General features: G+C 55.1%; 2 pseudogenes; one reads left to right on the plus strand and one right to left on the minus strand.

Annotated features, from left to right (window-relative positions):
- The first annotated feature begins 3,567 nt into the window (after positions 1-3,567).
- On the plus strand, positions 3,568-11,119 carry LOC127033563 (dynamin-1-like protein; annotated as a pseudogene).
- A 1,676-nt stretch (positions 11,120-12,795) lies between these two features.
- Positions 12,796-16,961, minus strand: LOC127033564 (protein FAM3A-like; annotated as a pseudogene).
- Between the last annotated feature and the right edge of the window lie 222 nt (positions 16,962-17,183).

The raw sequence follows: 17,183 nt of genomic DNA on the forward strand, positions 1-17,183 counted from the left end.
CTCCCTGAGCTTCCCAAATACCCCCCCAGCCCCCCAATGCTTCCTATTCCCTTCTACCCTGCATCCTCAATACCCTTCCGGCCTCCTCCCCAAATACCTCTGTCATAAACAGATAGCTAAGGGTTAATGTCTCTTTCACCTGAAGCACCTGACCAGAGGACCAATCAGGAAACCGGATTTTTTCAACTTTGGGTGGAGGGAATTGAGTGTCTTTGTCTTTTGTTTTCTGCCTGCCTGCTTTCTCTGAGCTTTGGAGAAGTAGTTCTACTTTCTAGTCTTCTGTTTCCAAGTGTAAGGACAAAGAGATCAGATAGTAAGTTATATGGTTTCTTTTCTTTGGTATTTGCATGAATATAAGTGCTGGAGTGCTTTGATTTGTATTCTTTTTGAATAAGGCTGTTTATTCAATATTCTTTTAAGCAATTGACCCTGTGTTGTATCATCTTAATACAGAGAGAACATTTGTACTTATTTTTCTTTCTTTTTATATAAAGCTTTCTTTTAAGACCTGTTGGAGTTTTTCTTTACTTCAGGGAAATTGAGTCTGTACTCACCAGGGAATTGGTGGGAGGAAGAAATCAAAGGGAGATCTGTGGGTTGGATTGCTAGCCTGATGTTGCATTCCCTCTGGGGGAATAGGAAAGTACTTTTTGTTTCCAGGATTGGGAACAGAGAGGGAGATTCACTCTGTGTAGTTTCACAGAGCTTGTGTCTGTGTATCTCTCCAGGAGCACCTGGAGGGGGGAAGGGAAAAAGGATTATTTCCCTTGGTTGTGAGACTCAAGGGATTTGGGTCTTGGGGTCCCCAGGGAAGGTTTTTCAGAGGGACCAGAGTGCCCCAAAACACTCTAATTTTTTGGGTGGTGGCAGCAGGTACCAGGTCCAAGCTGGTAACTAAGCTTGGAGGTTTTCATGCTAACCCCCATATTTTGGACGCTAAGGTCCAAATCTGGGACTAAGGTTATTACAACCTCCCACCCCCTTCTACCCCTGCCCCCAAATGCTCTCCACACGCCCCTCCCCAAATACTCCCTGCCCCTGAAATACTTCCTGCCCCCTTGCCTAGCCCTTGGCCCCCGAATGCCTCCTATCCCCCCTTCTAGCCCCTCCCCAATACCTGCCAGCCCCCTTCTACCCCTGCCCCCCAAATACCTCCCACCACCTTCTATCTCCTGCCCCAAATACCTGCTGCCCCCTCTCTTTCCCTCTGCCCTCAAATACTTCCCCCCAAATGCTTTCTACCCCTCTTGTCTAGCCCCCTGCCCCCCAAATATCTCCCATCCTCCCTTCTTCTTGTCCCTTGCCCCCAATCACTCCCACCCCTCCTCTTCTAGACCCCGTCTCCCCAAATACCTCCCGTCCTCCTTGTCTTCTAGTTCCTCTCCCCCTAAATTCACCCTTCTTCTAGTCCTACCCCCCCAAAACCTCCCACCTCTTCCTCTTCTAGCTTCCTTCATCCAAATACCTCCCATCCTCCCCCACTCTTCTAGCCCCCCAAATACCTCCCACCCCCTCCCTCTTCTAGCCCCCCCACCACTCTTTTAGTTCCCAGCCCAACTTTTAGCCCCCCAATACCTCTCTAGCCCCCTATCCTCCCTCTGACCCCCTGGCACTCCCTTCAGACCCTCCCCAATACCACGACCCTTCCACTTCCTCCATTTGTAAACCCCTCCCCAACACCCACCCTGATCTAACATCCTGTTCTGTAACCCAGTGGTTTGCAACCTTTTTCATTTGTGGACCCTTCCAAGCATTTCAAATGGAGGTGCAGACCACCTTGGTCATCTCAGACATGCTCTGCAGACCTCCAGGGAGCCATGTACTCCAGGGTGAAGACCGCTGACCTAGACCCCCCCCGAACATCTACCCTCAGCTCCTCTGTCCTGTAGACCCCCTGCCCACTCCCTCTTTCCTGCTCTAGCCTTTGGAGATGAAAGGGGTCTGGTGGCTGGGGCCTCTGCCATCACCCTTGGTGGATTGAGGACAGACTGGCCCGTGGCAGGGATCTCCCAGTACAGTTTAACCAGCCAAGACTGAGGTGGAAAGGGCGGGGGCGCCATAGTGGGTGAGTGGGGCAGGTGTGGGGGGGAAGCTGGACATCATGGCGCAGTGTGGGGTTGGTAGGAAGGGCTGGGGTTGGATGGATGGTGTGGCATAGTGTAGGGTGAGAGGTCTGTCTGGCTAGGAATTAATAATTGGGTTTAGAATACAGACATCAAGAGCCAAATTCTAAATGGCTGTGTACTGTACACCCCTTCCCAGAAAACAGATCCATAGGGTGTGTGCCCAGCTTGCTCCTCTGAATGTGAAGGGCCCGTGCCGCAGGAAAGCTGAAAGAACATCCTGGTCTCTAAGGAGTGAAGGGAGGTCTGGTTGTATGTGTGTAGCTGAAGTTGCATAACTTAGATCAGTTCCCCTTCTCCCCCCGCCCAGTGTAGACCATGCCATAGAGAATTGCCAGTTTAGGCCCACAAGGTAGCGAGCTGACTGCTTGTCCCTTCCATGTCTTTAATACATCAGGCAGAACAATAACCCCCCCTGAGCTCATCAGTGTCACCCTGGATATACCTTAGTGTCCCTACACAATGGCTGGTTTTCCTGGCTACTTCCCCTCAGAGTCCGAGTCCTCCTCAGAAATCTGTAGACACAACCTACTTGTGTTAACTAAAGTGAGAGTTCAGTGGCCCTGTATTCTCCGCTTTTTTTTCCTGAACAGGGATTAAAAATAGTTTTCTTTCCCTTAACTCCTCCTCCTCTCTCTTTCATACTGAATTCCTAGCAATTGCCTGAGGTTTTTTCCCCTGAACCATTAAGTGTCATGTTGTAACTGTATTACTTTTAGTGCTGCGTTACTGCTTATTTTTTAAAACCAGACTCATAAAGAGCAGCCTAGTGAGCCGCATTATCTGGTTGCCAATAGAGTGCCCTTGCTTGGATTTGCTGTGTATAGCTCTTGTATATGTACATAGCTTCAGATTTCAGGGACTGAAGTTTGAGGTTTTGAATTTGGGTTTTGAACCAAGTTCTCTTTGCTAATCTGTATATTATGGGGGCAAAGAATAAAGTAGTATTTACTCCCAGTCTTTATTCAGGCCTAATCTGATGGTGTTCAGTTTGCGAATTAATTCCAGTTCTGCACTTTCACCTTGGAGTCTGGTTTTGAAGTTTTTCTGTTGAAGAATGGCCACTTTTAGGTCTGTTTTTGAGTAACCAGAGAGGTTAAAGTGTTCTCCTACTGGTTTTTGAATGTTATAACTCCTGATGTCGGATTTTAGTCCATTTATTCTTTTGCGTAGACAGCCCTGTTTGGCCAATGTTGCCCTCACGTTGCCCCTTTCAAACATAGCTGCCGCAGAGACCATGGCCCCGCTGATTGGTGTGAGAACGAGCCAATAACCCTCCAGTCTCAGTCCTCACGCCGAGCCACTCTCCTGCTATGGGATTAGAGGAAAGGCATTGAGCAGTGATTGATGGCCCCTCCGCAAATAGCGATGGGACTCCTGGGGTCTCGGACCAATAGGGAGCGGAGGGGGGCGGGGCAGTGCTTCTAGGTTGGGGAGTGAATGGGGCTGGAGCTGGGGCCTGAGCGCAGGTAGCAGAGCGAACCCTTCCCAGATGCCTGGGTCCGCTCCGTGTCTGGGGGTGGGGGAAGCCCGGACGCCTGGGTCTGCTCCGTGTCTGTGAGGGTCGGGGGAAGCCTGGACGCCTAGGTCGGCTCCATGTCTGGGCGGGGAGCCCAGATGCCTAGGTCTGCTCCGTGTCTGAGGGGGCGGTGGGAGGCCGGATGCCTGGGTTCTGTTTTTGGCTGTGGGGCTGTACTGGCTCACGGTTGATTTGAGGGGGTGCCCCATGTCCCCTTGTAGGGAGGAGCCGCGCATCCGGCCCTGCCATGGAGACTCTGATCCCCGTTATCAACAAACTGCAGGAGATTTTCAACACGGTAGGGGCCGAGGTGATCCAGCTGCCCCAGATCGTGGTGATTGGGGCCCAGGTGAGACTCCACTCTTCCCGCCCTGGGGGGATCCAGTTGCCTCATTGGGGTCCAGGTGATACCCCTGCCCCCCTCATCCCACCCTTCCCTTCCTGGGGGGATCTGGCTGCCCCAGATCATGATTGGGGCCCAGGTGAGACCCCCCCCCATCCAACCCTTCTGTCCCTGGGGGGATCCAGCTGCCCCAGGTCATGGTGATTGGGGCCCAGGTGAGACTCCAATCCCTCCCTTCCTGAGGGGATCCAGCTGCCCCACTGGGGTCCAGGTGAGACCCTGCCAACACTCTCTAATCTCTGAAGCCACAGGCTGCTCTTCTCCCTCTGCCCACCACGTCTGGCTGCCCCTCACCCTCCTGTCCCTTCCAGCCTTAACCCCGTCTCTCCCCTCCTCACAGAGCAGCGGGAAGAGCTCAGTTCTGGAGAGCATTGTGGGTCGTGACTTCCTGCCCCAGGGCTCAGGCATTGTCACCCGGCGGCCCCTGGTCTTGCAGCTGGTGAATGTGCCATTTCTGGAGGAGCGGCAACATGCAGCCAGTGGAGAGACAAGTAAGGGGGTGCTGGGAGGCATGGTGGCCTCTCCCTGGGCTGAGGGGACAGGAGGCAGAAGGTTGTGGGAGGCCAGGACTCCTTGGGTGTAACCCAGCTCTGGGAAGGCAGTGAGGTATAGTGGTTAGAGTGGGAGTGGGGGGCTGGAAGCCAGGACTCCTGGGTTCTCTCCCTTGCTCTGCAGTACTATTCACTGGGAGGCCTCCCACCCCCTCCCTGCTCTGGAAGGTTGAGAGTAGAGACCCCAAGGGCTGAGGTGGTGAGACCATGAGATGTTTGGCTCACTGTGACTCCCTCTCTCCCTGCTGCTGGGGAGCCCGTGTCTGTGGGTTGAAGCCAATGATTCCTATGGGGAGCCAGGGTCCGAAACAGCTGCTTTCAGTGGGGCTGCGCAAGCCCCTGAAGCCCTGTCCACACCCTGGGGGGCTGAGAGTGACCGCAAATTGGCTCTCCGTGCAGGTACCCTGGCCGAAGAGTGGGCAACCTTCCTTCATTGCAAGCACAAGGTAGGGACCCTGCTCGGGATCTGGGGGTGGCCACCTCAACCCCTGTCTGGGTCTTAGGGGGCAATCATGGTAATTAGAGGGGTGGCGGATGCCCCTTCCTGACCTGTATGTCAAGGAATGATGGGGGTGATATTCCCAGCACCCATCCCTGTCCTTTGCTGGAGATGGGGGCAGCCTCCCCTACCCATCCTGGCTGTGGGTCATTACATGCCCCCTGTCCATGTACTGTCAGCTTCGGGGCAGAGGGAAGTGCCACTGGGGCCATGGAGCGTGTCTCAGGGCCCGCCATGCCTCCCTGTCCCCTCTCAGACCTTCACCGACTTCAGTGAGATCCAGCAGGAGATTGAGACTGAGACCGAGAGGACGACAGGAACCAACAAGGTAATGAACACCTGTGACAAAACCTCCCCAATGTTTGTGTGTGAAACCAGGAGTCCTGATCCCAGCCTCCCACTACTGTAACCCACCAGACCCCACTCTCCCTCCCAGAGCTGGGGAGAGAACCAGGAGGCCTGGCTCCCAGCCCCCCCTGCTCTCACCCACCAGACTCCACTCTCCCTCCCAGAGCCGAGGAGAGAACCCAGGAGTCCTGGCTCCCAGCACCCTCTACTATAACTCTATTGGTTATTGCCCTGCAGGGGATCAGCCCGGAGCCCCTGTATCTGAAGATCTACTCCCCACATGTCCTGAACTTGACACTGGTCGACCTACCGGGGATCATCAAGGTGAGAGGCGGGTGCCCCATGGCATTGAGGGATAGGATGGGGAGGGATCCTTGGATGGGGTGGGGAGGGGTAATGCCCCACTGTGGGTGTCTGTCAAAGCTGCCGCTAAAGGGATATTTCCAAAATCTGGCTTATTCCTGTTCTCACTGGGAGACCTTCCCAACTATGGACCCTCAGCCAGTCGATGTCTATAACCATGAGTCCTGGCTCCCAGCCCCTCCTGCTCTAACCACCTGCCCCTGCTGTCATCCCAGAGCTGGAGAGAGAACCCCGCAGTCCGGGCTCACCTGTATCTTGTCTGGCAGGAGCCTGCACTCACTCTTCTCTCCCCTCTCCAGGTGCCTGTGGGGGACCAGCCCCCCGACATTGAGGGCCAGGTGCGGGAGATGATCCTATCCTACGTCTCCAATCCGAACTGCCTGATCCTGGTTGTGACAGCTGCCAACACCGACGTGGCCACCTCTGAGGCGCTCAAGGTGGCCCGGGATGTTGACCCCGATGGTACTGATGTGAGGGGCTCCCCCAGGGGACCCAGGGCATGGGTGGGGCTGAGAGCTAGTGGGCTGTGAGCCCTGCATGTTGGGAGTGGAGGCAGGTGGTAAGGGGGATGCAGTGTATTTACTGAGTGTTTGGTGCTGCAGCCTTCACAGTCTCTCTTTAGGGAGTGCCGCCCCTTTTAATGTGCGAGGCTCTCGCTTTGTTCCCCTGTAAGTCCCTTGGGCTCCAGCCCCCCTGTTCCTCTCTGTGGCTGTCCACCACTCTAGGGGAGTTTGGGTCCCTAGCGGAGACTTCAGCCCTGCCAGGAGTGCTGCAGGCAGCAGGGACCAGGAGAGATGCAGGGCGGCCATAGCAAAACCTGCTGATGTTTGTTGGAGCCCTGCAGTCTGGGATCAGAGGGCCCAGGCTAGAGAAGAAAAGCCAGGCTTAGGTCAGAGTCTGTGTCGGCTGAATCCCCTGCCCTGCTGCTCTAAAACCTCCTGGGGGTCTGCCTCCTGCCCTGGCTGCACTGTGTGGGCTCCAGCGGCTGTGCCGGCCCAGACATGGGTACCCGATTGAGGGGCTTTCCTGGTGCTGTAGGAATGCCACCTAGTGCCAGAAACACTGGTCTGCCAGCACAACAGTGTCTGTGCTGGGGGTTAGGTCGCCCTTTGGGGTTTCACACCCTGACCCAGGTCACTAGGTGGGTAAGTGTAGCTTGGGCCTAGGTCTCCATCTCTGAGCCTGGGCCTGCCTGATCATCCCTACCCTCTCCCCTCCTGCAGGATGCCGCACACTGGCTGTGGTCACCAAGCTGGACCTGATGGACGCTGGGACGGACGCCATGGACGTTCTGATGGGCTGGGTCATCCCTGTCAAACTGGGCATCATTGGAGTGGTGAACAGGTCGGTAGGAGGGTGGTGGACTCCGGGGGGAGGGCTGTGGAGATGTAGGGCATGGGGGTCTGCTGAGAGGTGGGAGAGGCTGGAGTTGAGGGGGAGGAGGGTTCTGGAGAATGTCTTTGGTGGTGGGATGGGGGTGCTGTGCTGGAGTTTGGGGGATTGGAGGGGCTGCAGGGGGCAGCAAACCCAACGTTCCCCACCAGCCTGGAGAAGCCTCTAATGGGGTCCCTGCCTCCCCCTCAGGGCCGCCGTCCCGCCCTCTTCATGCCCGAGGTCTCCTTCGAGCTGCTGGTGAAACGTCAGATCAAGCGTCTGGAGGACCCGAGCCTGCGCTGTGTGCAACTGGCGCTGCAGCTCCTCGTGCACATCATTCAGCACTGTTCCACCTACAACACACAGGTGCCCCCCCGCAATCATCCATCCCTGCTCCATGTACAACATGTGGGTACCTGGGACCCCCTCCCCCCACAACCCAGCTCCCATCATCCATCCCTGCTTCACCTATAACACACAGGTGCCTCCCAGGGGAGTGTCTGACCTTAGGCCAGTGCCTGTGGTTTGCCCCACGTTTTCCCCAAGGGGCTCTGCCGGGGCTAGCGGAGCCCATCCAGCTTTCCCTGCTGCACAGTGCATTCATCTCAGATAAAAGCGTTACAGTGAGAACAGCGTGAAACCATCCCCGTCGCCAGACCTGCTGTGCCCCTGGTGTCCCCCATCTTCTCCCTGAGCCCTCCCAAGTGCCTGCTGGCTTTGCCCCCTGGTTATGGTCTCATGTCTGTTTCTGGGTTACATTCATCCTTGATACCTGATACCAAAGACCCTTCTCTATCTCCTGGGCGCCTCAGGCCTGCTCTGACCCAGTTTGTGCAATCCCCCTGGGGTGTGTGTGATGGTTTGGGGGGTCCACCCAGACCAGCGAGGGGTTCTGTGACCCCTGCCCTGTAACCTGGGTGCTGCGCAGCTGGGGTTGGATTCCCTGACCCCCATGGGCTCTGACAGTAAAATAACATAGCATGCAATCAGGTGGCATAACTACTTTTTTTACCTCTGGCCTGCAGTCATCAAACACAGCTGGAGCAGTCTCTGGCCAAGCTGTGGGCCCATTTCTGTCCAGCACATCTCAATAGCCATCTTTTGAAGTTTCAACATTTCCAAGATCTTTCCTCTTTCTACCCCACCCCCCGCACCAGGAGCTGCTGCGCTTCCCCAAACTGCATGAAGCGATTGTGGAGGTGGTGACAGGCGTCCTGCGGCAGAGGCTGCCCATCACCAATGAGATGGTAACACCCCAGGGGGAGGGGGCTGCTATGGGACATCTGGGATCCATGCAGGGTAGGGGCCTGATATGGGAGTGGGGGCTGAAGTCTTTGTCCTAGGGGAGACTGATTGGATTTAAATCAGCAAGTGGGAAAATGCACTTTAAAAAAAAGTTGGATTCTCACTGGCTGATAACCAATAAACCATGTTAATTTGCAGCTAAATATAGTCTTTACACTAAGTGTGGTGCTTCTTTCTGCAAAGCAGGTGGATACACTAGAGTTATACACGTTTATTTAAACAATTATGTAGTTGAACCTACATTTATTCAGAGTTTAATTTTCTGGTATTAGAAAATGGTGAATGATGCCTTGTTATTAACTAGATAATTAATAAAAACAATTAAATGCTGTTTCTGGGCATTTTAAATGGAATTCCAGTTTCCATCCAAATAGAGCTTGACACAAATTACAAGTAAGAAAATTAAATTACCTTTAAATGTGCTGGGTCCAGAAGAACAAATGTCAAGCAAAATATGTTTTGCACTGAAAACTGATCTGTTCAACACAGGCCTTTCACTATGTCCTTTGAATGAAAGTTAAGTGTAAGAGGGGGAGGGATAGCTCAGTGGTTTGAGCATTGGTCTGCTAAACCCAGGGTTGAGAGTTCAATTTTTGAGGGGGCCATTTAGGGATCTAGGGCAAAAATCTGTGTGGGGATTGGTTCTGCTTTGAGCAGGGGGTTGGACTAGATGACCTGCTAAGGTCCCTTCCAACTCTGGCAGGTCTATGATCCTAAGAGGACATGCGGTTTGATGTCCTTTAAGATGTCAGCAGCAAGCATGTACTGCTCTTGATTAAAATCCATTACAATTCTGGCAACTTGTGTTAAGGGCTAAGCTTACAATACTCTCAATATTACTTTAAACAGTTTCACAACCAAAATCACATTTATTGAGTTTAAATTAAATCTTGTTTTGTTTTGAATCCACCATGCTGGGCCCCATCCCATCTCTCTCCCATGCAGGTTCATAATCTTGTTGCAATCGAGCTTGCCTATATTAACACCAAGCACCCGGACTTCCTGGACACAGCGCTGGTGTCTGCCTCTGTCAGCACCAGCAAGGTAATGCTTCTCTGCTCCTATATCCCACTGCTGAGCCTCTTCCCCCCCCCCCCTCCACTGGATACCAGTGTCACCCCTCTTGACGTGGCCAGCTGGTCTCTGCTGTCCCCAGAATGACCCCCCTGCGGAGGGGAGCCGGCGTTGGAAGAGTGACAAAGTGGAGGATGCTGGCATGGAGGAGAAGCCCAAGGGAATGCCCAACCCCGCTTGTATTCCAGCCCCAGTCGCTCCCATGCTGTCAATCTGCTGGACACACTGAGTTACACCCTTCCCACACAGGCAGGTGATAGTGGAGTAGTGACAGCAGGAGAGCTGTGTCTGGGCCAACCTCAGTGCTCTGGCTCCCATTGCGCCTTTTCAGAGCTGCTTTGCTTCCAAGGCCAGCAGGGACCATTTTGATCATCTAGTCTGACACACACACCCTGCAACACCCATAGGCCAGAGAACTGCCCCAAAGTTATTCCTAGGGAAAAGCTGGCCAGTGCTGGACAACGCACCACATTCCATTCTTTCACTCTTAATGATTTCTGCTTTCTCTCCAGTCTCAATGTCTCTAGCTTCAGCTTTGATGGACCTCGTTGGAGAATGTTCTGACCTTTGCGTGTGATCCTAACGTTGTGCTACTGGAACTGGAGATTGCCTGGCTTTATAACCTTACTACTGTTATCCCTGGGAGAAGGCCCTGCGTGGTGGGACCCCCCCGCTTTCCCTTGAAGGCCCATGCCCTCTCTCTTTTCCCACAGCCCATGCCGGCCACATGGAACCTGAGCCAGCAGGAGCAGCGAGATTGTGAGGTGATCTGCAGACTCATCAAATCCTATTTCCTCATTGTGCGCAAAAGGATCCAGGACAGGTAAGATTGAGGGTGTGGGGGGGAACGACAGACAAAAGTGTGAGGCTGCAGCCCCTCTCCTGGACCCTTAAGGGCCATGGGGAATTGAAAGGGCTTGAGATGGGTGCCCTTGTGACCTCTGCCCATCCTCCACAGCGTCCTCAAGACAATCATGCATTTCCTGGTGAACTATGTCAAGGACCATCTGCCGAGCCAGCTGGTTGGACAGCTATACAAGCAGCAGCTGCTGGACATGCTGCTTACAGAGTCAGAGGACATGGCACAGCAGCGCAAGGAGGCTGCTGGGCTGCTCCAGGTGAGGGAGGAGGGGGGGTGTCAGGTCTCTCTGCCACCCTACCTTTGCTAATGTCTTCTGTCTCCCATCAGGCCTTGCAGCGAGCCAGCCAGACCATCTCTGAGATCTGGGAGACACAACTCTGGTGAGGATGGCTGGAGAAGCTGAGTTTCGAGACACCACACACACCCCTCCCTCTGGTTCTTTGCTGCCTATATATCTGAGCCGGTATGATGGTGGATTGGTGTTATGGAATAAAACCTGTTTGCACAAAAAGCTGGCTTGAATTCACTGAGTGGCTAATGCAGTATGGGCACCAGCCTGGCTCATAAGAATGCTTTTTAAAGAACTTCCTTGCATTTGTTTTAAACCTGCTGTCTATTATGGGAATAAGTAAATAAGGAAAAGTTATCTACTTTCTCAACATCACTCATGATTTTATATACCTCTATCATATTCCCTCCCTCCCCCTTAGTCTCCTCTTTTCCATGCTGAAGAGTCCTAGCCTCTTTAATCTCTCCTCATATGGGACCAGTATGCTCCCTACTCTGTTAGCAGCCTATACTACCATTTTGTTCTGTCCCTTGGTGCACAGTTGTAGTTGTCCTTGTCAGCATGACCTGCAAGCCCAGTCTCGTATGTTGGAATAAAGGATGGGAAATGCCTCCAGCTCTGAGCAACCCCTTTCAGGTGGCATCTTGGGCTGAAATGCAGGGATGATAACCATAACCACACAAGAGGGTCTTAACATAAACCAGAACCTAGGAAATGTAAAAAATTGATAAGGGAACAAAGAGAATCTAAAAATGATTGAAGTTCTTCACACTTTGCTTTGGGCTTAACTATCATTCTGAGAGAAACCTTAATGACTAGTTCTGCAACTTCACATTTCCTCAATTTGTCACCTACAAAAGCCAACTCAGATTTGAGAATCTCTCTAACATCCTCAGCTGTAAAGACTGAAGCTAAGTTTTGTATCTCCATCATCAAGGGGCCCCACTGGTTGTTGTTTAGCAGGCTTCCTCCTTCTGATGTACTTAAAAAACATTTTATTACTACCTTTGGAGTTTTTGGCTAGCCCTTCTCCTGACCTGCTCCTCCAACTTATCCCAGAAGGACTGGGAAAGAGATCAGGCTACTCTCCCTCTCCCTGGGGGGCAGGGGTGCCCCATATCCCCAACTTACCTTTCTTTCTCCAGCTGGAGACAAGCCTCTGCCCTGCCCAAATTCCGTTGTCTGCCCATGGCCCTGACTGCCAGGGGAGAAGGCCTGTGGCCAAGCCCCACAGCCTGTGCCTTGTCTCAAACTGCTCAACAATCTCACAAAACTAAATGATTTGGGCAACAAAATAACTCTGGCTATACATACAATATGATAAGGGCTGATTTAGCTACAATAAGACAGTTTGTAGAGGCTGTCAAAAAAGCAAACAGGATGTTAGTCTCAGGAATAACAAATAAGACAATCTTATTGCCCTTTTATAAATCCATAATATGCCCACATCTCGAATACTGCATACAGCTGTGGTCGCCTCATCTCAGAAAAGATCATCTGGCACTAGAAAAGGTTCAGAGAAGGGCAACTAAAATGATTAGGGGTTTGGAGAGGTTCCCATATGAGGAGAGATTAAAGAGGCTAGGCCCCTTCAGCTTCGAAAAGAGGTGACTAAGGGGGGCTATGACAGAGGTCTATAAAACCATGAGTCATGTGGAGAAAGGGGAAAAGGAAAAGTTATAAGTGGGGTTTACAAGGGAACTGGATAACTAGCCAGGCTGGGTAAGGAATGGGGTCCCCAGCCTCTGTCTGTCAGGGGGGTGGAGATGGCTGGCAGCAAAGATCCCTGGTCACTGCCTGCTGGGTTCACTCCCTCTGGGGCACCTCCGCAGCAGAACACAGGGGGCTTCCCCCTGCCTGGCGCTGGCCCCCGCCTTCTTCCCTGCTCGGAGGCAGCAGCCACCGCTGCTCCCTGAGCGGGGGCCGCCCCCTGCTTTATCACCGCGCTGTTGGCCGCCTCTTGGCTGCGCCTGCCAGGCGGCCGCGCCAGGTCCATGGCCAGTTCTCAGCCGGGGGGGGGAACCTGGTCCCGCTGTGTCCTGGTCCGGGGCTGGGAGTCCCCTGGGGGGGGCTTTGCGCACCAACTCACCAGCTGCTGAACCCGCCACTGATTGAACCAGGAGCCAGGACGGGGCTGGGACACCGGCTCTGCCCGGAACCCCGGTTTCCCTCCCGGTCTGCCCACAGGGACCTGGAGCTGGGGCGTCTTTCCGCGCCAGCCCCCTCGCTGCCCGTCCGCACCCGGCCCTCGCAGCCACTGCTTGGCCCCCAGCACCAGGCTTCTCCCTCAAGCTCTGGCTGCTCCTTGCCCTTCACGAGGCAGCCGGAACCTCAGGATCGCTGCCCACGGGCTGAATTGCGGCCGCTGTCACCGCAGCTCCTAAGAAATCAGCAGCTACTTCGACCCCCCCAGAGCGCCACCCAGAGGAGCAGCCCCAGGAACATCCTAGGAGTGGGGGGGGTCTCTGGCCCCAAGTCCTGCATGAGCCGAGGGCCTCGCCCCACCTCGGCAAACATCAGCGTGAGCTGGCTGACCCCATGCTGGGCTGGCTGCTCCCAACAGAGCCCTGAGCCCCATGTACAAACCTTGGACAGATTATGTCCCCAAACAACCTGCAGCTCAAATGCGACGAGGTGCAGCCCATTGCCTCTCTTCTCTGCTGGGTCCGGACCATGACTGGCGCACACCCCTTTGCTTTGCACCGTCGCTGAACTCCTGGCGCTCAGCAGAGTCAGTCCTCAGAGCTGTTGTGTGGATGAGCCTACGCAGGTGTTAATAGCTCAGCTGCCAGTCAGCGTCCCACGGGTGGGGAGGGGGAGAGCGAGCATGCTTGTCGGGGCATACCAGCCACAATCTCTTACGCCTGGTTTGCACCAGGAATTTACATCAGTGCAGCTACAGTGTGAAGAACCTGAGAGAGGCAGCAACACTGACCCATCCCTTTGGTGTAAACAGCACTAAGATGGAAGAATTCTTCCATCAACCGGGCTATAGCCTCTCGGGGAGGTGGATTACCTATGACGATGGGAAAGCTCCCCCCGGCCCCCTGTCAGCATAGGTAGCTGACACGGCACTGATGGGGTGTTTGAAGTGCGGACATCCCCTGCACAACCAAACCTGTACTACACATGGCATTTGGAATCCCTCCGACACCTGTCTCAAATACGAGCTCTCAGGCAGTGACTCTGCCAGCATTCCTGGTGCAGCCTGCCCCACTTCAGTGCTGGGACATCGATTCCAGTGCATGGGGGCAACAGAATATTAAGGGCTGGAGTGACAAGGGGGTACTTCCAGCATTTATGCCTCCCCCCAGCATTAACAAAACCCCCACTCAGCTGCTCCCAATACTGCAGGCATCTATGTCCCCCCAGGAAGGGGCCACAAAATAAGGGAGGATCACATTTTTAACTAAAAAATGGAGATTTTTTATAATTAAATACATTTTTGTTTTTAAAAATAAAAATATAAAATTACTTGTGAAATTAGCTCCACCTCCATGAAGGTCACCCCCCAATTCCTTGTCCCTCCCTCAGGGGCCCACCCTACAACCCTGGCCACAGGGGTGTCTATGGAACAGACCACACTAGAGTGACTCCACAGCATGGACAGAGACTGCACTGATGGAAGGGGGCTTTCCAGCAATATAGGAACACACACCGGGGCGGGGCGGGGCGGGGCGGGGCTCCAGCTCCCAGCACAACCCTCTCTCTCCACCTCCGCTTTCCAGGAAGTGTACCCTCATCCTCTTCCTTTATAGGAGCCAAGCCTGCACCTCCCCAGCTGCTGCTCATCTTTAATTAGCTGCCTTCCATCCCTCTCCAGGATGGGCTAATTGGACCACTCAGCTGCCTGTTAACTCTTCACCTGCTAGCATGGAGCACATGTCCCTTTGGGGGGGTAGGGGGTCTGCAGAGGTGGATTCTGGGAGACGCTGTTTGTGGGTCTTTGCAAAAGTCCCATCTCCCATACTGGGCGGAAGGAGGATCCCAGGGAGGGCTGCGTAGCGGCCGCAGGGCTCATTAACCAAAGGGAAAGGAGAGTTCCTGAGAGGGAGGCTGTATATGGGGGCGGTCCTGGGAGAAGGTTGATCCCAGCAGGCTGTGCTGGGGGAGGTTCCAGTGGGGGTAGCTCCAAGGGGTGGATTGCAGCCTGGGGAAGGGATGGGAGGGTCTTTTTCCTGCTTATATTCAGACAGGCAGGGGTTTCTACTGCAGCATTTATTACAGAGTTCATCACAACATGAGTGGGGTCTATACAGAGCCCCCTGCATAGAGTCCTGCAGCCCCCCCACTACAGCCCCCCAGCATTGTGCACCCACCCCGGGCTCATCTAGTCTCTGAGCTGAAACCAGTCCAAGGTGCCCCAGCCTCTCCCCCCACACAAGCTGTGACCCACACCCCCAGCTTCTCTACCCCCTCAGTCCCAGGGGCCCCAGACTCTTCCCCCACACAAGCTGTGACCCATTCCCCCCTCCCCCAGGCCTCCACTCATGGGAATCTCTGCAGGCATGACAGGACACCCGCTAGCTGACCCCAGGTCTGCCCTTGGGAAGGCAATCAGCTGGGGATGGGGAGAGGAGTGGGCCTGGCCCCCAGAAAGGGGGAAACGGGAAGGTGGGGGGCCCACCTGCTCGAAGGGGCTTTTGTCCTGCACCCCCTTGACCCCCACGAAGACCCAGCTGTCACGGAATCCAAGCTCCTTGGCCACACTGCTGCCAAGCTCGCTGAAAATCCTCCACGTCTCTTTGTTCATCCGGGGGGCAGAGCCCTGGCTCAGCAGGAGGATCAGGGCCCTGCACCGAGCCAACCAGGGCCCCCACCTTGGGGCTAGATGGGAGCTAGCACCTGCCAGAGGGGAAAGACCTCAGGCCCCATTCCCCACCCCACCCCTCATGGCAGCTAGTCCCCGCCCTGGGGCCGGATGGGAGCTGGTGCCCCCTAGAGGGGAGAGGACCTATATCCTGCCCCCCTAGCCAGACAGGCCCCTCAACACTGGCCCTGAGGCTCGATGGGAGTCAGCACTCCCAGAGGGGTGAGGCCCCAGGCCACATTCCCACCCCCATATGTCAGCCAGTCCCCGCCCTGGGGCTGAATGGGAGCCGGCACCCTCAGAGGGGAAAGGCTTCACTGGTCCCGCACCCCACACCCACTTGGTGACTGGGTCGTCGTATGAGGCCACGAACACCAGGGTTCCCTCGTGCAGCATCCTAATTAACTTCAGCAGCTCGTTGACGTCTGGGGTGAAAGATGCAGGGTGAGTGCAGGCCTGGACCCCCCTGACCCACGGGGTACCCCTGAGCCTCCCCCCAGGTTCCTGCCTATCACACAGACCTCCCATACCAGGGTCTCCCAACTGGAGCCCCCATGGATTCCCCCCGCCCCCCAAGCCTCTCCCACAACATCCTCAGTGGCTGCCCCATGACTCCCTGCCCTCCTGCCCCACAGGGCTTCCGAGCCTCCTCCCCCCACACATTCCTGCCTCTCACAGACACCCCACCCCTGCGCCAGGGTCTCTCACCTGGAGCCCCCAAAGATTCCCCCCCTACATCCTCAGGTGCTGCCCCCCTCTCACCTCCAGCCCACATGTCGAAGAACATGGCATCAATGAGCTCCCCATTGACCCCTGGAACCAGAGAGAGAGTCAGAGCCTGTCCCGCTGCAGCCCCCCTCCTTCCCCAGACCAGCTCCCCTTTCCTGGCCCCACTGCCCCCTCCCAAGCTCCCCTTACCCTCTGCAGCCCCCCTCTTCCCCAGTCCCCTCATACCCTCTGGCCTGCCCAGTGCCCCACAACAATGTTCCCCCTCCCCACCTCACCATTCGCCAGGGCCATGTTCAGGCCCCGCCCCACATTGTTCTTCACACTGCTCATTATCCTAGAATGAAAGTGAGGTGAGAACGGCCCACCCACCACCTACAGGGGAGCCAGGATACGTTGGATCTCTCCCTCGCTCTGGGAGGGGTGTGCAGTCCAGTGGGCTTGGAGGGAGCCCGGACTCCTGGGTCCACCCCACAGTTCTGACCCTGATTAGCATGCTGCCTTCTCTCACCTCCCATGCTGAACCCCAAACCTGCAACTCACATTTAATCCTCCAGGCAGATCTTGGGCCCGATGACGTTGGCGGCACCGCTGATCAGGTGGAAGGCGAGACGCTGCTCGGTGCAGGGCTGCGGGAGGCCACATTATATCTCCTGGGCCGCGGCTCTTGGGATGGGGGTGGGGAGATGTGGGGAGGTCGCCAAGACACGCTCATGTCACACACCACCCCTGGTCCCCTGGGCTAGACAGCTCCCACACCAGTCAAGGGTGCCATGTCCCCACCATGGGGGGGACAGGCTCCTGGGAGGGGGGCACTGGTGGGGGAACGTGAGCTGAGAGACACAGGACCATGGGAGTCACCTATTAAATGGGGGAGTGCTCCTTCCTCACCCTATGGGACTGGGACACCCTCCACCCCTGCCGGTAGGGACACCTG

This window comes from Gopherus flavomarginatus, chromosome 13 (assembly GCF_025201925.1).
Source record: "Gopherus flavomarginatus isolate rGopFla2 chromosome 13, rGopFla2.mat.asm, whole genome shotgun sequence".
Lineage (NCBI taxonomy): Eukaryota > Metazoa > Chordata > Testudines > Testudinidae > Gopherus > Gopherus flavomarginatus.